Here is a 24048-nt window from a genome sequence, read left to right as displayed (position 1 = left end):
AGTGACTTCACTCACCTGGACCAAGGAACAAGATTTGGCTCTCACATAGATATTTGTTCAATGGAGGAAGAAACTTTACTTTTACTTCCCAAAAACAGATCAAACTTTTTTTTAATCTCAGACTGGCTTTGCAGCAGTGAGGAGATCTGTGAAGTGAATAACCGCACTGCACATACTCTTCAATACCAGAGATTTCTCACAATCGCTCATACAGAAAAAACTTCACTAAGACTCTGAGGAGTCTTGGAATATGCAAGGAGACTTTACCAAATATTTTGCTCTTCCTTCACTAATTATAGTCTTGTAGATCTAAAAATAATCATAGAAGAATAGCATGAAGAAACTTAATTACCTTGCCAGACAATGTAATTAGGTATTTGAGCACTTAATGATGTCATTGAGGAAGCCTTATTTGGTCATATTCCTTATCCTCATTCCAATTCACAGGCTGAATGGGGTATTATTTTTACCATATACACATACTTTTTCATCTTTCTGAGATTTCTGCTCTACTGGGACCACTAAGATTGATAAATTCCGAAGAATCCATCAGATTAATATATATGTAGCAATATTTTTTCTCATTCACAGAACCTGGATCCTGTTGTGTTTTTAAATATTATACAAGTAAAGCCTGGGATTGGGAAGAACTGCTATTGGTATGTTGCAAATACAGATTTTTTTCCAAGAATTAATATATCTGTAATATGTTGTATGTTTTAAATGATGTGCAAACTTAATTGTTCTAAAAAATCATAATAAATTAGAAAAATAATTTTCTCTATTGACTGCACTGTGCCTGTAGGTGTGAGAGAAGATAAACTGCAGGTTTACCTATGTAGGCCAGTGTACCATCTTCAGCAATAAGGTAGAGAAGCCATGATGCTTGAGAGGGAGCTATGCTGACAGTAGATCCTACTGCTGAAGATTTCTCTCTGTCTTTTTGCTGCTTTGCACTGGATATAAGAAAGGGAGAAGCTGACAAGAGCAATAAACTATCAAGCTGACCAGCACTTCCCAGACATAGAATCATAGAATCTTAGAATCACCAGGTTGGAAGAGACCCACCGGATCATCAAGTCCAACCATTCCTACCAAACACTAAACCATTCCCCTTAGCACCTCATCCACCTGTCCACCCGTGACATCACCACTATCCTGAGTTATGGTCTCCCACGTCTCTACCCTTCACTGACATTCATGGCAGGAGTTGTGATTCTGGGAGCATGGCTGCTCTTGACATTACTGCACCTCTCTGGGCAAGACCCTATAAGCCTTGAGCTCTTACCATGCCCAGATTTTCCAGTATACGACTTTCTGCCTTCTGAGGAGAAGGACTTCAGTTAATGGAACAGAGTGGATTGCCCATTGTACTCCTTTTACCTCTGCCCTACGCCACAGATGCTTCACTCTGCTCTATTCTTCTGTACAGATGGGTGTTTTTTCTGCATCCAAATTTTATGTATCCTCTCATCTTCTTTGCCCCTAATAAGCAGCAAGGTCTTCCCATAAATGAGTGAGACCCTGGCTTCACTAGTGATTCACAGCGCCAGCAGGTGGCCACTTGACATGAGGGATCACAGAGACTGCAGGACCTATTTCCAATGCCAGAGCAAAGGAAAAACAGTTCAAATAGTGGATCATAGTGGATTCCTAAAGGAAAATTACAAGAAACGAGGCAAGGTTGTAGCCATCCTTTTTTTTTTCTGTCAGATTCTCTTTGTATTCATCAATTCAATATTCAGAGGGCAACCTGAAGTTCTTGCTGGTATAAGGTGGTATAGTTCCACTGACAATCAGTGCAAGTTCGTGCATAAACATATACTATGCCTAACACCAGTTATTTTTTATTTCTGTAGTGGAAGGACATTGTTTCAAAACAACAAACATTTATAATCATCAGTATATCCAATAGCCATAAATTATACAAAAACCTTGCAGATTTCAAAGTGCTTTTTATGCTTGTGTTTGGTAGGTAGAATCAAGCTATAAAATCATATGCCAAATTGCAATGTACAGTTCCCAGCTGTAGAAGACATATTGTGTAAAATGCTATGAGTTGAGGGGAAACACATATCCAGTATCATATGTCTCAGCAGAGTCAGCGGTAGATGTGGAAATAATGACAATCACTTTTCTGAGAACCAGAACAGCATAAATAAACTCTGTCTTTCAAAAATCTACATATTTTACTTATTTTTTCTTTTATAATGACTTGCTGATATTTTGTATTTTTCCCCAGTATTCCAAAGAATTGTAGTAAAGGCATTTGATATGTGGAGAGAAAATACTATAAGTTTTAAAAACTAGTCACCTATTATTTCTAAAAACACGTAAAATATTATGACAAAAATGGTAAAAAGAAGTAACTATCTAAAGCATACAGCTTATGCAAGAAACAACATTTTCTACAATCACAGAAATATTGAAGTGAAAGAACAAGAAAGTCCCGGACTTATCAAACCCTTTTTTAATAATTCCAGTGAAAGATTTCCACCATCTGCATCAGTATCTGGTTCCATGTACTGCTTTGTTATCTTTACAACTTATTCCTAAATCTTCATTATGATATGGTAAGTCAGTACTTTATTGCCTTGCCGCACAAGCACAGCAAGAGAACAAGCATTTAATTGCTGTCATTTTTAGTATAATATCTTCTATAGAGGAAGACTGTGTGTCCTCCTTATTTATCTTCCTATTTGTACAACTGCTTAAATTTGTCCTCCTTTTCTTAAATGCCACTCTTACTAAAACTCTTGTCATGCTACTCTCTCCTGGGTTTTCCTTACATCTACATTTCCTTAAAGTGTAGTCATATGGGGCTTCAGCAGCAGAGTAATTTCTGTCCATGTCTTACATGTGATAAACCTGAAATAAGATATGGTTTCTCCAATAGTTCAATATTTGTAATTTATTCTAATCTTATCATCTATTAGACCATTTAGATGGTTTTTTTCTGCAATACTGTATCTTACTCAATTTTACCAAGTGCTTTTATGCACTTGATTTCTCCTGAAAGGTAGGACTTCTCTTTAGTGGATTTCATCACCAATTTGGATCATTCATTAAACTGATAAAGATATTCCTAAGCTCTGAACCAATTCTTAAAGAATTTGTGCCATCTATGCATTTTTTAACTGCGCCACTTGTAGTATCACACACCACAGTACTGGAAATATGGATTAGAACCCCATCTAAGACAGACTTCTGCAGAGCTACATGAGAATTGGTGCCTTTATTTAATAAAAAAATCACTGACAGCTTCTGCTCAAGTGAAGTTTCATATGAAATGATGTGAAATCACCATCATTTTTATGGTGATTTCACATGGACTGTGTGTTGCTTATGACAATGTCAATATCTAAATCCTTACTGAAATCAATATATAACACAACTGCAACTTCTTCATCACTGACTGAGCCAGTTATCATGTCAGAAGAGGAAACTAAATTGGTTTGACATAATTAGTTCTTAGCAAATCTGTGTTGTCTGGTTTTCTATCACATACCTTTCCTCTGTAAGCCTATAAATGGATCATTTAATAGTCTTGCTCTACTATGTTAATATTGAAATTTGGAAGTCTGACTTAATTTCTGAGTTCTTTTTTTTTCCCAAAAAGTTTTCATTGTCAGAATTTTAGTTCATTGGTAACAAAAAAAAATTAAATATGAATTATCACAAGTTAAATAGAGGAATATGGAAAATCTGTGACACGCTTCATCCAACATTGATTTAGCACAGCAGCAGTACATATCTGACACAACACATTTTAGGATAGTAATACAACTAATTAAAAGTACAGAAAATGTAGCACTTAATCTTCTCTGCTTCACCTGCACTGAAACTTTGCGATTGCATTTTGTGATTGATTTCTGTTTGTCAAAAACACTTGGTTACATTTTAACTGCCATTCTACAAGAACTTCAGTTAGGAACACAGCATAAGGGGGAGTCCTGTCCTGCATCTTTGCAAATGAACCACACTGCTGTCTGATAAATGAAGTGGTGAATATACAGAGGAGAACATGTGCTTCCACTGCTCTGAGAGACTTAAGGGCAGAAATGGAGAAACATAGTCCACAGATAAGCTCCTGCTGGCACTACCAAACAAAGAAGGGAAGATGGCTTTAGCATATAAAGAACAAAAACAAAGATTGGACCAGATATATGCACCTTTGAACTGTACAAGGCTTCTTCTTTTATCATTGTCATTAAAATAGGAAGTCCCTTGAATGCTCATTATTGTTGTTTAATTCATATAATAGAAATTTCAGCATAAACACCTTGAAATCACTGCATATTAGTGTCAAATACATATACAGTGTAAGATCAGTCATATTTTTTCTCTTTGTTTAACAGAATGCAGAACAAATAACCTGTGATCTTTCTAAGGAGAATCCTATGAATATATACTGTGTTTCTCTTTTGCTACATTTTAAGGAAATAATCTTCATTTCAACTGCTAGAATATTAAAAAAGCTTAACTTCTCAGTTGGACCAAACCAACAAAATAAAAACATATATAGTTTGTGAGGTATATCAGTAAGCTATTGCACTTCTCTGTCATAAAGCAAAAAGTCCAAGGGGACTATTCATATTTTCCATATTTCTTGAGGTTTTCAGATGGAGCCATAAAAGATTTATGAAGGAAATAGGTGGCAAATCTCCTTGACTTTAACAGATTTTAGATATTCCAAGTAATTATTCCTTTCCGAGTCTTAAATTTCCATAAATAATAATTATATAAACAGAGTTGGGAAGAGATTTTGCTTTTGTTTTTTGTTTCATTTTGTTTTGTTTTGTTTTTTTCTTTTCCCTTTATTCCTGAGAGTGCCTTAAAATGTTTGAGCTCTGTTCTCTGCAGTAGTCCTGTAAACACCTCCTGTCTAGACAGAAATATCAATATATACTGGCCATATAAAGAAATGCCAGGAAAGAACAATACAAAGCAAAAGACAAAGAGATCCGGGATTTGAGAGTGTCTCTCAGCAAATGTTCATACCAATATTTATTGTGTTTACCCAAATAAAATAAACCCTTCTAAGCATGCTTTAAAAAGAATATAATGCTTACAAAAATTTCTGCTTTCACTGGACTGTATATTTTCTTTGCATTTTGGATGTTTTTTGCTCAAAGAAAGTCGTCAGCATCCAACTCAGAATTTATGTAGTTGAAAGTACAAACAACAAAAGCAAAATTAACACTGGTATATACATACAATAAGACATCCAAAGTTTAATGCAAAAAATATCACTAGACTGCTTCCTCAACCACCACACTTTGTAGACTGAAAGTAGAACTCCACCATGACTGTATGGTGCAGAAATTCTTTGTTGATGCCTTTCAAGATATGCATTTTTTATTACTTGTTTTCATTCATCTCTGGACCACATTAATGAAAAAAAATCGAAAAAATACTATCATAAATAGAAAATGTTAATCTTAGGAAATAACTTGAGTCCTAATGATGCTCTATTTCTGTCCATTTCTATTTTTACTTTTATTGGTTTGAATCTCTTGCTGTTGAAATTATTTCATTTGAGATACTTTTCTCAGGAGTAAACAAAAGAAAAGATGATGTGGACGAAAATTTTGAAACAACTGCCTAGATAATTTAGTAGTCTCTGATGTTCACACCATATATCAACATGCTGTTCAAAAGAATAGTAATTACTGATATAAACATGTGTTTGGCAGGCTTGTTTATCTGTCTGCGTATGCATTCTTGTATTTTGGAGTTCTCATTTGAACAAATGCCTAGGAACATTTGTTCTAGTAAGTACATTCGAGCAGAAATCTTTCCAGGAAAACAGTGAAAAATTTAGAGGAAACGGGGATGTAGCGGTTGGGGTGGACAAGACACCCAATTGTGAGCAAAAGGGCTACCTTTATTGTTTTACAAGCTCTTTTATATCTTTTTGGGAATGTGTGTCCATGTATGATTGGTTTAACAAAAAATCAACAGCTCATAATTGGATGACTCTTTCTCTGTCGTAGCTTCATAACTGGATAATTCCACCTGTGGTCTAGTAGCTTCTTAATCTTGTTTACTTAGCTCTTCTTGGGGCTCTCTGGCCTCTTCAAGGATACATGGGTATCTGCTCAAGGGCAATGCTAAACTTGCATTCCAATCCCTCGGACCAGCCGAGGTTTCCCACACCAGGAAATTATCAAACCTAAAAAATCCAGAGATATTGTTTTGCTATTCATCTTTTTCCTTCTAAGAAAGTTTATGAAACGTTTGCAGAATTTACATTCCTACAACTAGGATGCTTCATTACTGGTTATATAGACTTGTGTTATTTTTAAAAAGTTGAAAAATGTTTGCCATATTACTGAAAAAAGGTAAAAAAAGTCAGGACTGTATGGATGTCAGTACAGTCTATAATATCTACACATGCTGAAACTGGTTTTTTGCATCCCAATAATAGTATGTTCCTTCAAAGAGAAAAAAGAAATCTGATGTCTGCTTTCTTTTTTTCCCCTGTTGAAGATCTCACTGACTTTGAGGGAGGCATTTGTACAAAAATGTTTAAGAATGCTAGATTTGATTTAGAGTAACAGAGTGGGCAAGCACTGGCTTTCTCAAAGTAAGATTGCTGTGGGCTGGTTCAATCCATCCTTTTGGAAAGAACATCTTTGCTGCCCCTTCAGATTTATTGAGGATGTGTTGTTTTTAAAACTATGGTCTGGAATTTTTCCTGAAATTGTTTATTTTTTTCTTCTCTCACAATCTTTGCTTTTGCTATCTTGTTTTAAGTGCTGTGACATCACATTTCACCATCTGAAAGCACACATAAATTTGTGTGAATAGTTTAGCTTTGGGGGAATTTTTATAGAACTGTCTGTGCACTGAAATCCTGTGACAGAACAAAACAAGCTCTAATCTTTTGGGGATCTACATGATCAAGTCAAATGCCAGCATTGACACTTGGCATGATTAAACAGGCTGCTGCATCTTTATAAACTGATTATACAGCAATGGAGGCTTGTTCTGCCCTGGGAGGTGTCATTAATGTTAACACTGAGACTGAGAACAGTCTCTTTTATCTTTTGAGGTTATGTTTGTTCTGCCACTGATGTCAAAAGGAGAGGTGACAATACCACAGAACCTCAAACCGCATCATGAACATATCACTATTAATTTCATCACCTGTAATATCAGTGCCTGTTGAAGTACCTGGCATTCTGACATGTTTAAAAAAAATCACCATCATCGTGCAGACTCTTTCTGCAATAGAAATGATGATAGTCATGGCGAGACTTTACAGGAAAATTAATTGAGTAGTTTTGTATCTGATAATGTTGACAACTGCATTGATGTTTGATGGCAAGTGAAAAAAGACTTGCTATAAATAAAAGGAGTAGAGAATGTCATGGGTTTGTCTAGGCATTAGCCAGTATTTGATACTCATTGAAGGCAGAACAAAAAACTTTGTTTCAATGCATTTTTTCTGAGAAGGAAAATATCATTTATTGGAAGAAAATGTTTTAGGGGAAAAGATAGGAGAAGTGAGAGATATTTTATGTTCAGGGTACAGGAAAATAATCTGATTTGACTTATTTTTCTGACTTACATAGCCTGTAAGATCTTAGACACAGTATTTCATTACCGTACACTTCTTCTCCATAAAATATGTCTCTTTGTTGCCTGTGCCTCCTTACATCTCTTCACTGACTTGCCTGGATGACCTCTAACTGGTCAAAAAGCAATCCCTTCAAACGTGGAGGCAGCAGATGATTCGAGAAACCTAGAGAATTCATGTGCAGGCCCAAAGGATACATAACAAGTTAGCAGCTTTTCTTGACTGTCAGTAACAGCTGGGAGAGTCTATAGCAGAGAAGTTACTGGAGCATATACAATGGTACTATGGATCATGTGCACTTTGAATTCTGCTAGTCAGGCCTAACATTTTAAAATGTAAGCCCTTTTGCCTATTGAAACTCTCCTGCTACAAAAGACATTAAGCATAAAGAGAGCATCATCATTGGTGACTTGTTATACGGTGCCACTATATAGTATAAATTATATAAATCAAGTTTAGCTTGATAAATGTGCAGAAAATGGTGTGATAACTTTAACAAAAGTGTCTGATTTTAGGAAAGCTTTGGCAGGTGTTAAGAGTAGTAAAATATGACATGGTGAGTTTGAAGTGGAATCTGAGGTTAGTATGTTAGTTCTTGTGCAAAATTATGAAATGTCCTTTTATTTTACTGTTTAATTTTAATCCTAGTCTCACTGTCCTCTAACAGTCTTTTAGCCACTCTTCAGTTACTTAAAGTAACATGTTGAAAGTAACCTGTTAAAAGTAACTTTTAAACTACAGTTTGAAAACTACTTATGTAAGCAGAGTTTCCCAATATAAAAAGTGAAGGAGTATGGAAAATGAGTTAGGTCTTGAGCTTCTTAAATGCCAGGCAACTTATGTAAGCAGGACGGAAAATTTTTGCAAAATGTTTATGTTCTATCATTTTCCCTTCAGGAGACAAAGGAAATAATATATATTTCCCTCCTTGCTTGTCTTCAGTTATTTGGTATCTATAACTACATCCCAGCATTGGCTACTTAGTAGAAATAAATACAAGGTCTGACACAAAAGAAAATGAGATTGGGCCTGTAACTTATTCTATCTGACAAAGAAAATCAGCTATCACAGAATCACAGAATAACCAGGTTGGAAGAGACGCACCGGATCACCGAGTCCAACCGTTCCTACCAAACACTAAACCATATCCCTCAGCACCTCGTCCACCCGTGCCTTAAACACCTCCAGGGAAGGTGACTCAACCACCTCCCTGGGCAGCCTGTTCCAGTGCCCAATGACCCTTTCTGTAAAGAATTTTTTCCTAACATCTAGCCTAAACCTCCCCTGGTGGAGCTTGAGGCCATTCCCTCTTGTCCTGTCCCCTGTCACTTGGGAGAAGAGGCCAGCACCCTCCTCTCTACAACCTCCTTTCAGGTAGTTGTAGAGAGCAATGAGGTCACCCCTCAGCCTCCTCTTCTCCAGGCTAAACAACCCCAGCTCTCTCAGCCGCTCCTCATAAGGCCTGTTCTCCAGCCCTTTCACCAGCTTTGTTGCTCTTCTCTGGACTCTCTCCAGAGCCTCAACATCCTTCTTGTGGTGAGGGGACCAGAACTGAACACAGTATTCGAGGAGCGGTCTCACCAGTGCCAAGTACCGAGGGAGAATAACCTCCCTGGACCTGCTGGTCACGCCATTTCTGATACAAGCCAAGATGCCATTGGCCTTCTTGGCCACCTGGGCACACTGCTGGCTCATGTTCAGTCGGCTGTCAACCAACACCCCCAGGTCCCTCTCCTCCAGGCAGCTTTCTAGACAGACTTCTCCCAGTCTGTAGCACTGCTTAGGGTTGTTGTGCCCCAAGTGCAGGACCCGGCATTTGGCCTTGTTAAACCTCATGCCATTGGACTCAGCCCAGCGGTCCAGCCTGTTCAGATCCCTTTGCAGAGCCTCCCGACCCTCCAGCAGATCCACACTTCCACCCAGCTTAGTGTCGTCCGCAAACTTGCTAAGGGTGCACTCGATGCCTTCATCCAGATCATTGATGAAGACATTGAACAGGGCTGGACCCAGCACTGAGCCCTGGGGAACCCCACTTGTCACTGGCCTCCAGCTGGATTTCACACCATTTCCCACCACTCTCTGGGCCCGGCCATCCAAACAGTTTTCCAGCCAGGAGAATGTGCGCCTGTCCAGCCCAGAGGCTGACAGTTTCTCAAGCAGAATGCTGTGAGAAACTGTGTCAAAGGCTTTGCTGAAGTCCAGGAAGACCACATCCACAGCCTTTCCCTCATCCAGTAGCCGGGTCACTTTGTCATAGAAGGTGATCAGGTTAGTCTGGCAAGACCTGCCTTTTGTGAACCCATGTTGACTGGGCCTGATCACCCGGTTCTCTTGCATGTGCTTCATGATAGCACTGAAGATCACCTGTTCCATGACTTTCCCTGGCACTGAGGTCAGAGTGACAGGCCTGTAGTTTCCTGGGTCCTCCCTGCGGCCCTTTTTGTAGATGGGCACAACATCAGCCAGCCTCCAGTCCAGTGGGACTTCCCCAGTCTTCCAGGACTGTTGGAAGATGATGGAAAGGGGTTTGGCCAGCACATCCGCCAGCTCCTTCAATACCCTAGGGTGAATCCCGTCCGGCCCCATAGACTTGTGACTGTCCAGTTGGGCTAGCAAGTCTCTGACCACCTCCTCTTGGATCATGGGAGCCTCATTATGCTCCTCTAGCTCCTGGGTTTGTACACAGGCGGAACGACCCTCCTTACGACTAAAGACTGAGGCAAAGAAGGCATTAAGTACCTCAGCCTTTTCCTCATCCCCTGTTACTGTTGTTCCTTCTGTGTCCAATAGGGACTGTATGGTCTCCCTAGTCTGCCTTTTATTATTTATATATTTGTAGAAAGATTTTTTGTTATCTTTCACTGACTTGGCCAATCCAATTTCTAGCTGAGCCTTAGCCCTTCTGATTTTTTCCCTACACAATCTCACTTCCCTCCTGTAGTCCACCCAAGAGGCCTGTCCCTTCTTCCAGAGCCCATAAACATTTCTTTTCTTCTTGATATCCCTCAAGATCTCTCTATTCCACCAAGCTGGCTTTCTCCCCTGCCGACTTTTTTTCCGGACCACGGGGATGGCTTTCTCCTGAGCTGCTAGGACCACCCCTTTGAAGAGCTATGATCACCTTCAAAATAGTTCCCTTTTAAGTTGACACACAACTGTATACAATGCTGCCATGTTCAAAACAATTCTGCAGATCATTTCTGAAAAGCTGTTGAAGATCTCCATTGGTTTTGTTTTCACAAGTTCTGCTGACAAAAAATAGGTTCCTTTGAGCTCTGATTTGATCTCTGGGGAGAGGGAGCCAGGTCTGGTGAACAGGATGGGTGCTAATATATTTATACCCTTAAAGTAATTTTCTCAAGGGTGACTCTGTCTGATTTTTTTAGTACCTGGTTTTTAAGTACAACAATATGGTGATCAGTACATTTACATTAGTTTATTTCTTCAAGATAACATAAACCTTGTCTTTATTCAGGTCCCCAAATCCATCATTAAGCACCATAACAATAGTAACTGAAATAGCTAAGAAACCATAAATTCCACCTAGGTTACTAAAATTTGTAAATGCTAAGAAACCTTCAGATCAGACAGCTTGTATTTTAGAGTGAAATAAGTTCAGGAACTTAACATTATCCACATAAAAATCAATTTAATTCTAAACCTGTGAGCTTTAAGAAATGAAAAATTCTCCTGTTTCAGAAAAACTGATACTTCTTTGACAAAGAAATAGAAGTTAAACTTTCAAACAGCACTCTGTTGAGTGATCCATTAAAATACAAAGAAAATCATACTAAGGAATAGAGTTTATGAATTAACATTCAGTCTTTAGTATTTTGGTTTAGAATATGTTCATGTATTTTGTCGATCTCATCAACTATCCTGACCTATGGCAAGTTTACCAGAAGATTCTGTCTTGAGAACCTAAAGAATACCAAAGTTTTTGATTTTCATTTAATTATCGCTTTAATTTGCATCTCCTTAGAACTACTTGCAATTTTTTCATCCCTGCCAGAAAAAGCCGTCACCTCCCTTTGACCTCATAGCATCAACAACTACGCTTCTTCATTAGATGAGTATAAACACTTACGATCTTCTTTCTTGTCTTTTCGTCTTCTTGGGAAGGTAGCTTGCTGACATCCTGAAAAGAGCTTAGGAACAAAATGTAAGAGGAGGATTAGTCAGTGAGTCCTGCTACAGGATTTCTTAACCTGAGAAACTTAGAGCATTGCCTTCTTTTAGATTATGCTATGTCTGACAAGGAACAGCAAAGTCATTATGTGCAAAACCATGGCACTTTGGATGAAACAAGATTCAGAATTTTCAGAAACAAAGTATCTTTTGTTGTTATTGTCTTGGTCCAGCCTTACAAAAAACAAATCTGGCCCTTCCTCAGTCATCAGTACTTCATAATCTGAGGAAAGGCACAGAGTGATTGAAACAGAAACTAAGGAGTTTGCAGTGACAAATAGATCTAACGCTGTTCTGGGCTGTCATGATCTGCAGTAAATGGCAGACTTTCTGTGGAATTTTAAATCAAGAAATCTCTGATCAGCACTTTAAAAATTAAAATAATGTCAAACTGACAAGGTTTGTACAGAAAATCAATACAGGTGTTCTACACACTCCTCAGGTAATTCTAGTTGTCTGTTAAGCTTTTTTTTTTTCCTGCATCTCCCCTAAGTGTTGGTACTTCTACATGCCCTCCTCAGAGAAATTCCAACCACGCAATTTTTTTTCTGCCTTTGCTGCTCTCCCACTCATGTTAAAAGCTGATCTGTGTTTTCTAAAAATAACTGGTAAGAGGTAATAAAACTGTGTCTAATATAACTGCCATTCCATCACATGTTTGTGAGTTTAGTGTTATTTTTACATGAAAGCCTGTCTGAGCCAGAAAGACACCAATAATGAGGAGAAGAGTCTTCTTTTGTGGCAAGATCAGTGAGAAAACTCTCTGTTGAACACATAATGAAGTTCCTCATTAAACTCCTTCTATTACTGCATCACATTTTGGAGAACAGGAGTTAAAAAAATGTGGTATTTTTTTTCACCTATTGGAATCCTGCCAGAAATAGGAGGTGGTAGGAGAACAAGGGACTGAGGCATTTCCAGGTGTATTTGAGTCAAAAATCTATGGCTTGATATAACCAGCATTCTTCACTAGCTGTACTAGCAGCTAGTATTCCAAGATTAGCAGTTATGTTGGATGTAAGCTGAGGCATGATGACTTACATGTCTGTTTTTGAAAATCTTTGCTTGAAATCCTATGTTTCTGCAGCAGAACATAATTTACTTATTGTGGATGACATTCTTCATTAATGCCGTGAAGTATACTGAGAAGAAAACGAATTTTCAACATGTAACAAAAATACATGGGATGATGGGGGAAGCTGGTAGCAAAAGAAGGGAGGCAAAAATAATGTGTGCTATGTTTACATCACAACTAAGTGCTACTTCTTGAAAAAATCCAGTGACAGAATACATTCTTGAGCATTTACTTGGCTTCATTGCCACTTTTTCCACAGTTATACTGTAGCATAAAATTGATGACAGTTGTTTGATTCCCTAGTGTAATTCTTTAATATTTGTCATAGTACAATTAGGGACCACTACAGTGTTTGTTACTTTCATTGCCGTACTAAATCCCAGCACCATCTGAATCGCCACTGACTTACACAGACTTACAATGTCCTTGTCAGGGGTAGACTTATGCAGTTATACAGCAAGATTCAGAAGGTTTTCATGTCTGGACTAATGCGCATATTAGATAAAGTGGTCAGTGTATCAGAGGAAATTATACAGACCATTTTGTCTTTCATTTTTTCATGCACTGTTCAGAGAATTATCATTTCCCTGCTCATGCTGTTTCCCGCAGAAGAGGTGTATAAATTTGCAGTGTTGAGATATACTAAAATTAATACAGATATTTTAAGGATTCTAATTTTTCTTATGATTGTCCATGAGTAAGTCTTCCTGACAGATTCATCTTATGCAAGAACAGGCCTTATGAGGAATGGCTGAGAGAGCTGGGGTTGTTTAGCCTGGAGAAGAAGAGGCTGAGGGGTGACATCATTGCTCTCTACAACTACCTGAAAGGAGGTTGTAGAGAGGAAGCTGCTGGCCTCTTCTTCCAAGTGACAGGGGACAGGACAAGAGGGAATGGCCTCAAGCTCCGCCAGGGGAGATTTAGGCTGGACGTTAGGAAAAAATTCTTTACAGAAAGGGTCATTGGGGTTGGAACAGGCTGCCCAGGGAGGTGGTTGAGTCACCTTCCCTGGAGGTGTTTAAGGCACGGGTGGACGAGGTGCTGAGGGATATGGTTTAGTGTTTGATAGGAACGGTTTGACTTGATGATCCGGTGGGTCTCTTCCAACCTGGTTATTCTGTGATTCTGTGATATAGTACAGGTTCATCATAATAAGGTCTTGCTGTGTAATAGGTGAATAGGTACAATGTGAGGGAAAGATACAGTTAATACGCTGACTCAGGTGGAAACATGTATGTGTAGACTGCTTTATAGAACAGAAACTAACATATTTTTTATGATTAGGGGAAATGGAAATTTCAGGATAAATTACGTAACAGTGAAAAGTAATGGAAACATTAATGAAAAATGATAATGTTCAACTATTAAAAAAACATTTAAAAAATGAGTACAGCAGTATCTTTCTATTTTCAGTCTCACTATGGCCTTATGATAATTATTAAATCTATTTTTTGCCATATGCTGAAATTTTTATTTATTTTATATCTTACTCCTATTTGTTATATAGTATTTTTTGTCCTTATCAGTTAGATTCAGCATCTGTTTCCTTTATAAATGTATTCTGTAGTATATAAAATAATTAAGCAAGATACCACCTCCTTCGGTTTTTCTTTGTAAAATGTAATTCTTCACCTCCGTGGTCATTAGCAATTACTCAAATGTTAATTAGGCATAATTAATATTTTTTTAGTATTTTCAAATTGCAAGCCCTGCATAATAAAAAAAGGACTGATTGATCCGTACAGCTTTGCCGTTATATTATTTCTAAAATAATGAAAGGGCATATTTGCTAATGTATAGTGACATTACAAGTCTTTCAAGGAGTATCTGAGAGAGCTGGGGTTGTTCAGCCTTGTGAAGAGGAGGCTGAAGGGAGACCTTATTGCTCTCTACAACTACCTGAAATGAGGTTGTGGAGAGAAGGGAGTTGGCCTCTTCTCCCAAGTGACAGGGGACAGGACAAGAAGGAATGGCCTTAAGCTCTGCCAGGGGAGGTTCAGGCTTGACATCACGAAAAATTTTTTCACAGAAAGGGTCATTTGGCACTGGAACAGGCTGCCCAGGGAGGTGGTTGAGTCACCATCCCTGGAGGTGTTTAAAAGACAAGTGTATGAAGTGCATGGTTTAGTGATTGATAGGAATGGTTGGACTTGATGATCCAGTGGATCTTTTCCAACCTAGTGATTTTATAATTCTTTGATTCTGCTGTTATGGTCAGTAGTTTTGCCTGGATAGTCTTATGCTTTTGCTCTGCCAGTATTAGAATTGTCTATTAAAGCAGAAAGTAGGCTTAGAAAATATCTTCACAACTTAATTCTGTCACCCTAATTGGAACAAAGTATATGTTAATAAAATGGTACTTGCATCATACGGAACTTGTCAGCAGTAGCTCTGAAAGCATTTCATACAGAAGCAGACTGACTGCAAGGTGATTTACCTAAAGGCATTTATCAAGCCTCTGGCAGTACTTAGAGCAAATACCATGTCTGCTGAAACACAGTGCCATGCCTCCCTGACTGACTAGGAATCCTGGCTTTTTTTGAAAAAAATTAAACTTAAGGGGGATATATAGATTTAAAAAAATTGCAATATCCTTGTATGCTGAAAGTGATTCTTAGCCAATGATGATGTTTTTTCTTTGTCCACAGTACAAAATTATTAAGTGGAAGCTGGGCAATGTATTTTAAATATAGTAGAAACTTAAATGACTACAGACTGCTAAGATATGCACTGTTTGTGTGCCTGGCCATAACATCTTTTGTTCATTGAAGGAAATGAGCCTGTTAACATAATTCCCCTTGCCTTTACCTTAAAATCTCATTTAGAAGTAGAAAGCCTCTGGCTCAGTGCTAGTATTTGAGCTTTTATGCCAATTTACAGGTTTCACTGACATTTTAGAACTCCAGCATTGCCATTTTATATGCTATTTCTTGCACTTGTTTTCCATCCACCAATTCTTGACACAAGAAGTCCTCTATCATCTGCTTTATCTCCAGATTTTAGTACCCATGTACTTTTATTCTGTCAAGATCGTTAGTTCAGGTCATATACAATTCATAATTTTATACTAAGGCAGCATTATCACTAAACAATTTTCTCTCGTCCTAAAAGACTAAGTAAAATGAAAAGAAGACAAAAAAAGAAAAGTAAAACAAACCCCACTAAGATTTTATTATAGGCAGCTGTAGAAAGAGAATTCCAAAAAGTGGCCAATCAGTTTTCTATATTGGTGTAACCATCCAAGTTTCAGAATGAAAGTATTTCAGTTAACCTCAAAACTGTAGTTAACCTACACATATGTAGAATTCATCACCAATATGAGAATATCTGCACTTCATTTTGAGGAGGACATTAAGAGTATCACTTGACAAAACTTGCTGGAACCTGCCCTCAGGAACATGGAGAACCACATGAGCATAAGCGGCAATTTATTAATCCTCCAGGAGATGAGGCAAGGAGTGAAGGTCAGTGTGAGGCAGATTACCATCTGTTCAAGATTACTTTCAAAATAACTCTTTGTAAGTGATATATGCATAGAACACTACTTGATCTCTTTCAAGAGTAAGAACGACTGTTAAAACCAACTGTTGTTTTAATAATACTTGTAAAACTCCAGTCTGTTACTGAACTGTGAGATGGGGTGCCTTGATATCACCGTTATCTACAGGAAGAAATACAATGTTGGCCCTGTAAATAGGACTCAGATCCGAAATCCCTGCTTCTAAGGCTCAATCTTTAGGCACAGAAGTCTTTTTTGTATCTCCTAATCACAGTCTTTTAAAGGATGGAGCATTGGTTTCCTGGCAAATATGAATCTCTAAACAATACCATTTTATATAACAGATAGGTTCTGTTCAGGATAATTGTTCTCTGTCACAATAAATTAAGTCATAAAGGGTTGCTCTGAACATCTCAACTCAATCTGTCCTTGAGCAAAAGAGTAATCTGAATCCCTTTCATACAAGCACTATAAATATTTTATTATCTGCAAGTCTTAGTTCACCAAGAATAAGCTCTTACAACCCATGTAGCCCCCAGATTTTACCTGTGTAATAGCATGATCTGTCAAATAGCAAAAATTTGTTACCTTAAACATTGATTTTGCTCAGGTGCTGGTTAAATTTTCATGATTCTCAGCACGGATAATAAAACAGCACAGAGTTTTCAAAGTATTGATTATCTCAAAACCTCTATATGCTGCAGCACCGTAATCAGAAGGAATGAAAAAAACTCCTAGAGGGCAATGGAAGTCTCATTTTATTCTTTTTTTTTTTAACCTCATAACTGCCTAAAAGTCCATATTGAAAGTGGTAGTCACCACAAGAAGGATCAACAGTACCCTGCAGTTACAACATATGTTTATCTAAGACACACTAATATTTTTTGAAAATACTTCTAGAAATTAACATAGCTCTTTTTTAGTTTCTTTGGTTTTGCTGTTAAATGTAGATGTTTTATTCCAGCAACTGTGAACTGTAAAAGCTGGTAAGTTAAGTGCTATCCTCTATGCAAAGTTTACATCACAATTCAATTCTGTGCTTTATACAGTATTCTGTGTTCCAGATTGCAATGAAGTAGAGCCAAATCTTGTCTGAAATTAATTTTCAGAAACATCTACCCTTTTCCCTGTAAAATATGAATTTCTATGCAAAAGTTATCTCTAAACCTTCATTTTGTGCCTAGATCATATCCCATTTAGAAAAGCCTTAATAAAAGAAGCCCACTCTGTTCTCTCTCAAAAATGCTTCAGTTTAGCTGAAGTATTGTCTTAGGTAATATCCTGACAGATGTAGATCATGACTTATTTGGCAGAACTAAACCTATTGTAGTCATGTGAAAATAGGTCAATTAGAGGAAAGACAACTAATTAACATGTTTATTAAATGCTTTTAAAGTCCCACCTTGTGAGCAATTAAAGATTGTTACTGCTCCAAAACAACAACTTTTTGTATTCGTATCCTTTAGCTACATATCCCTTCCTATGGAATTAAATGCTACACCCTGCAGAAACTCTGAAGATGGCATTCCTGTTTAAAATTACACTGGTGTAGACAACATTTTAGACTTTTGTGTCAGAACTGATTTTAGTATCCAGCTGCTTTTTAGGATTCTTGGGGGAAGTCAATTTTCATATGATTTCATCCCTTTAAGGAGCTGAGGTATAATCTTTTAAAATTCTTTGTCACTCATTGTTATACTTTGTCACTCATTGTTATACTGTGTGGACAATTTAAAAGAAACAGGATTAACTTAAACTTCCAACAACAAAAAATCTCAAAGTTACTTAATAATCACTGATTGACCTATCCAGTATCCCAATGGGAATTTGGAGTAGGAGCTGGGAACATAACTTAAAATTGTTTTCACTGAATGTGGCTTTATACAAATCCTTCCTTCCTCATAAAATGTCAACATGCTAATTATGGAAGATATACAGTTTGGAAGTATTTATGCAGATTACTGCACATAAATTCTATTTCACGAGACCAGCATTCACAACCATATTGCCTCATGAGAAGACATTTTGGAAATTTATTAACTCTTAAAGTAAAATGTCTAATGGAGAAGGGTTCTTGAGAAGTTGCTCCAGAAGAACAGTTTATTCATACATTCAGACACTCAGCAAGGAGGGAAAATGCAACAGAAATTTCAAAAAAAAACACATTTACAGGAACACAAGACATCTAAAAAGCTAACAAAAAGAGATTTTCTCTAATGAATGTAGTGAATTCAGCAAATCTTAGCAAGAGCTTTGTACAGTGTTTGCATCTTCCCAATTCGATTACCCATTTTGTTGTTTGTCATGATATTCAGCAAAACTTCATCAAGGACTCTGCACTTCCCTTCACAAGAGACATATCAGTGCAAGCCAGCTCTTTGGCTCTAGCAAATTACTATTCTGAAGAAGTTGCCGGTGTTGTTAATTGAGCTATCGCTGCTGCTGCTGTTCACATTATTTTATTCTGTCCCTAAAAATAGTGGGGCAGGTTCTCCCTGTACCATTTAACTATGAAGAATTATTCTGTAAAACAACAGAAAGAAGCAAATGATGAATTGGAAGCTAATCACTAATACTGGATAAAACTAAAAATTAAACTAAAAGTCTAGAAAGTGTTCAATATTTTAACTGAAGACTGCAGATTTATTCATTTTAGTGTGTTTGGCCTGGTTTATACAGACAAAGGATTGAAGAAAAAATTTTCCCTCAAGTATTTGAAATAGTTTGTTCCTAAGTGAATAATGAGTGCTGCAGCTTCCTCTTAACAAACAACTCAACTTGTTCTGCCAACTCAGCCTTGCTCCCTTTTTCTGTGCTGTCAAACATTGCTTTCATGCACTCCATGGAAAAGATGGGGCCTCTCTTTTATAACTGTTCTCTTCTCAGTCCCTGTTTCAAGAAAAGTAACTGTCTGGCAGCATGGTGTTTTAAAGATGTTGCTTCTCCACCGCCTTCTTCCTGAGCAGTAATTTCATGTGACTAACCAAAATAGACCTAGGGGACAGCACTAAGATTGAATCTCTAGTAGAGAGAGGTTCTATCAAGGCTCAAGGCTTGACTTTATAACAGATTTTAGCTGCTGGCAGACAGGACATTAAGCCTTTCATGTTGTAACTGCATTAGACATCCAAAAATATGTTAGATACATAAATATTTGTTAGTTCTGCTGATGGAAGTGTCTTGACTACCATCATGTGGACTCAAAATACCAGAGGAAAGGAATTTTCTGACAGTGTTAACTAAAATTTCTTGATTTCTAGTTGAAGAAGAGTTCTACAAATATGGTTCTTGATTGAAATATTTTGCTGGAATATCAGACAGGGCATGATGGCATATTTAATTATCTCCTACTCTCTTAAGCATTTATAGAATTACACCAGGGAAGTTGGTGCATATCTATAAATATCCATATATTTTTCTCTATCTTTTTATCTGTTTACATCTGGCTGTTTTATACTAAAGTACCTCAACAGATCATTTATTTAAAGATAACCTCTAAGACTACCTATGTGCCTATTTCAGCTGTGAATCAAGGACAAATACTGAACATGACTAAATCGAATAATAACCAAAAGAAATGCTGAATAATGCTGAAAGAGCAACTGAAACTGTGTAATAGTGAGGCTGAGATAGTGCATGGGAAGAGGCCACTGTTTGGGGAGGTGTCACTATGAAGAGAGAGTTACTGAAAGAAAATCTCTGTTTTCTGTTCCTGTGTGGAAAAGTTTTCACAGAGCCCCTCAGGGTAAGCACATAGTGCTTATAAACTTAGGTCCAAAGTAGAGGAGTGAGCAACTTGCTACTTGTCGAGTACCAGGAGGTCCTCTTATAGAAGCAAGACTAGGTTAGGAGTAAATATTTTTATTTTTCCCCTAGGGAAAAAGACAAAATATTATCATACTTGACCATCCTTAGCCCAAAACCAGCAAAGGGCGTGACTGCAGAAACATTGTCTTACGTATTTCTTCATTAAATGTTTGGCCCTTTCTGTGTAAAGAGAGAGAAACTTCCTTTGCCTTCCCTTTAAAACACAACTTACTGAGAATAAGGAATTTAAAGTATATTAAATGTAAGTTTACTAGACACTAGTTGTCCTAGGACTAGCTGGCACTTTGCCAGCAATACTCATTTTGCCTGACTTTTGGACAGGGAATGAAAAAATGGTGCTCTCTGAAGCACAACTTCCCAACAGTGAATGTTTATGCAAAAGATGATAAGAAAGAACTGTGAACAACTAGTGTGACCTCTTGAATACTGTGGAGTATTCAAGAATTATATGCAATCCAGAATATTACGTTCAACTGACTGCCCCATGTTTTACACTGCCCCATGTTTTACACTGATGTTTGACTAAGAAGTGATAGTGTAAAGTATGATTGAGTCTCATCCCTGGGGATTAAAACTGTAGCTTACAGATGAGAACAATGAAAGAAATTTAACTGCTTGAGCTGATGCATGAAACACTGTATACAACATGAACACCTTAAAACCAGAAAGAGGAAAAATATTCCCACTTAACACAGGATAGCAATAAACCAAACATATAAACCCAAAATCACAATTTCATTCATCCATCTATCACTGAATAAACATTAGAGACATCAGCTTAGGGTCTATAGTATGCTACAAGCATCATCTCTAGCCATATGCTCCTAATCAAAAGGCGCAGGGAATAAAAATCTAGACTTGGATGATGGTGATCCATGTTCTGACAAAACAAGAAGTCTCTGAGAACCTGTCATAAGTTCACGTATACTACTGACAAAGTTTTCACCTGTCATTCCCATAACTGTCTCCTCTACCTGGAGGATTATTTATGCTGGGGTATGCAGTGCAAGTGTTAGCTAATAGACTAGTTGAAAGTTATTCAAAACTTTAAAAAGATGTCCAGAAAACCATTTGAAAATAACTTCTTCTTTTTGAGTGGATTATTAAGTGCAGTATGACAGCAGGTACTTAAATACAGACCACAGGATGACATTATATAGTGCTAGTCTTCAGCAAATTTAATTAGGAAAAGCAAGAAGATAAAAAATGTTCTTTGCAATGTGAGCATCTTGGTCCAACATGACTAATGGGTTTGTGGGTCTCCTCATGTTTCCAAAAGGCATCACACTGTACCAGAAGTGCAGCCTATCTGTCAAACAAAGTTGTTAAGAAGCAGGCCTCAAAAAACTGGAAGAAAGACTTATCTCCTGTTGCAGATTTTCTATATTTTTGGTAATTTTTTAATGAAATACTCAGGAATAATATAAATCAAGCAAAGAAACATATTTTGCTTTTAAAAGAGATCATTTCAAATTCATTTATAGCTGTTTCATCTGCTAAATAGAATACTGAGGTTTCTTCATTACAACGGGGCAGACATTAGATCTTCCAAGAGAAATTTTAACTAGTTTGAGACAAAACCAGTTTAGCCTACCTACTTAATAGTCCTTAAACATAAAGTGCTGCCTTAAATAGACTTGGCTGAAAAATGGTGTACAGCTGTTGCAGGATCCCTGTTGCCATATAAATTAAATGCAACTACTTTGAAACATCTTTCACAATTCTACACCGTCTGGACATAGGCTATATTTCTGTGAAACTTAAAAGATCTACCTCATATGCTGTCCTGAGCATTGTGACAAAAGCAGAGAAATTTTTTGTGTTTTATTCTTCCAAAACTTTAAGCTCTCCATATTTGTTCCATTTGTTATGGGATAACTACTTCTCCAAAGGAATGATCAAGATCTTTCTCAACCACGTGTTCCTCTAACATATTTTTTTGTGCAGAGATAACAGCAGGTTAGTAACAATACTGGAAAAGGAGATAAGAATTAATTTTAAAAAACTTTGGCCTACTACTGGGGGGAAAAAAAGAAAGAAAAGAACATTGGTGACTGAGCAGAGCTGTTCATACTTCAAAGCATAAAAATGCTTATTTTTGTAATATTTATAATTTCTTTCATGTTAAATGATAAGATCAAATCCTACAAGTCCTTCACATATTCAGAAATCTTATTAAATTCATTCTCGGAAAGAAAAAAACTCACAAAACTGGCACCCAAATATATAAAATTATGCATTTTTTCAGCTTTTTTTGTCTAATTTTTTTGTGCAGTGTCTGTTGATTTCACCATAACTTTATGGATTACCCCAAAAAAAAGAATAAGTATAGTATTTAAACACATTACTTTTCAAAAAAGAAACCTGGAGAGACAGATAAATACTCTGTTATAGCATAAGAACTTTGTCCCTGCTAAACTACACTCACCACAAGCAATAGTTGCACTTCAAGGTCACCTCCCTTCTTCCTTCAGGAGTTTCAAGTTTCTTCCAGTTAGTAGCTTGGCAACCCTGTCTATTTTCATTTCCCTACTTACTGGCAACACAGACAGTGTTGGACAGTTAAAACTAAAGCAAAACACACACATCCTCAAAACAAACCCCCAGAAAAATAACATTAAAAATGTATCAGGTACTTATTTCTATAAGTCATTTTGTATAGACATTGCTAAATGTTTTTACATGCCAGCTTCAGTTAGGATGAAATGCCTTTCTGTTATTCTTTATGTTCTAAGTAAAAACATTTAATTTTACTGAAAGGGGGTGGGAAGACTCCAGCATGCTACATAGAACAAACCCCACTAGCTAGCTTTTTTTAGTCGCCATGTGGTTCTTAGCAATATTCTAGTGGAACACAAAATTGATCACGTTGCTGTGTTGCCACATAGATGGTCTACTAACAGGGTGGCTTTGGACTTTTTAAGGAGCAGTTAACCCCATTTGATTAGAACCTGAAAATGGGCTAATGGACATGTAATATTAAGAAGATAAAGCATGAAAGAGAGTGCTCGGCTGACAGGGCAAGTTCATATGGCAGAAACTGGAAACAGACCAGCAATTCTACTTACTTTGGAACATTTAATTTGAATTAATAAACAGTGCCCTCTAAGAAGTGTCAAAAAAGGAATCTGGCTATACTCTTACTTAATTCAAGACTCTTAAAAAAGTTAGCTGACCTACAGTCCTCCTGTATCTCCACTGTTGAGAAAATTAGAGCCTTCTTTATATGTACTGTTTATCTCTTCTGTTTCTGTCTCTAGTTTGTTGGGTTGGTTGTTGGTATAGTTAGGGGGTAGGGGGTGGGAGAGGCAGTCCCCTTTTTTTCTGTTTGCTTATAAAAAAATACTCTACTTAATTTTTATCCTTTCTTCTTTGAACTTTGTGATCTTTTTTCCAAGTTGTCTGTTTCCCAGCTCTGGATTACATGTGATTTTTCTGCCATGCAAACAGCCACAGAAACAGGCAACTTGGACTGGTTATATCCAGTCTGAATGTCCTATATGTAAGCTGCTTCAGCAACTGGCTGCATGAAATAGGACTGTGGAATCAGGATTATGATAGGTGACTTTCAAGGAGAAACTGATAGCTTTGCCATCAGCTGCTGGAGCATATTACAGGGCAGTAGCTGGAACATGTCCAGAGTCATGCAGATTTATCCACTCCCACGGCATTTCTTTACTGCTCTGCACATTACTCACATCTTTCAACCCTCTCCTGGAATGCTGATCTAGCTTGGGAAGGAAAGATATTAAATATATATTTAGTGCCACTATACATGAAAAGTACAAATGTGATTTTAATTTCTTTGCAAGTATGCTTTCTTCAAACTTTGCTAACATTTTACAGAAAAAAATCTATAGTTAAAACCTTTCT

General features: G+C 37.2%; 1 long non-coding RNA gene across 1 annotated transcript in view; it reads left to right on the top strand.

The window, feature by feature from the left end:
• LOC138729304 (uncharacterized) overlaps positions 1-24048 on the top strand; it is a 65112-nt gene that overhangs the window by 4282 nt on the left and 36782 nt on the right. The window contains exon 2 of the long non-coding RNA XR_011338869.1: positions 592-659. This is a non-coding gene — a long non-coding RNA (uncharacterized lncRNA). The remainder of the gene's footprint in view (positions 1-591; positions 660-24048) is intronic.

This window comes from Phaenicophaeus curvirostris, chromosome 1, assembly GCF_032191515.1.
Source record: "Phaenicophaeus curvirostris isolate KB17595 chromosome 1, BPBGC_Pcur_1.0, whole genome shotgun sequence".
In the NCBI taxonomy this organism is placed as follows: Eukaryota; Metazoa; Chordata; class Aves; order Cuculiformes; family Cuculidae; genus Phaenicophaeus; species Phaenicophaeus curvirostris.
The sequence above is the reverse complement of the archived record's forward strand: the minus strand, read 5'-3'. Positions and strand labels throughout refer to the sequence as shown.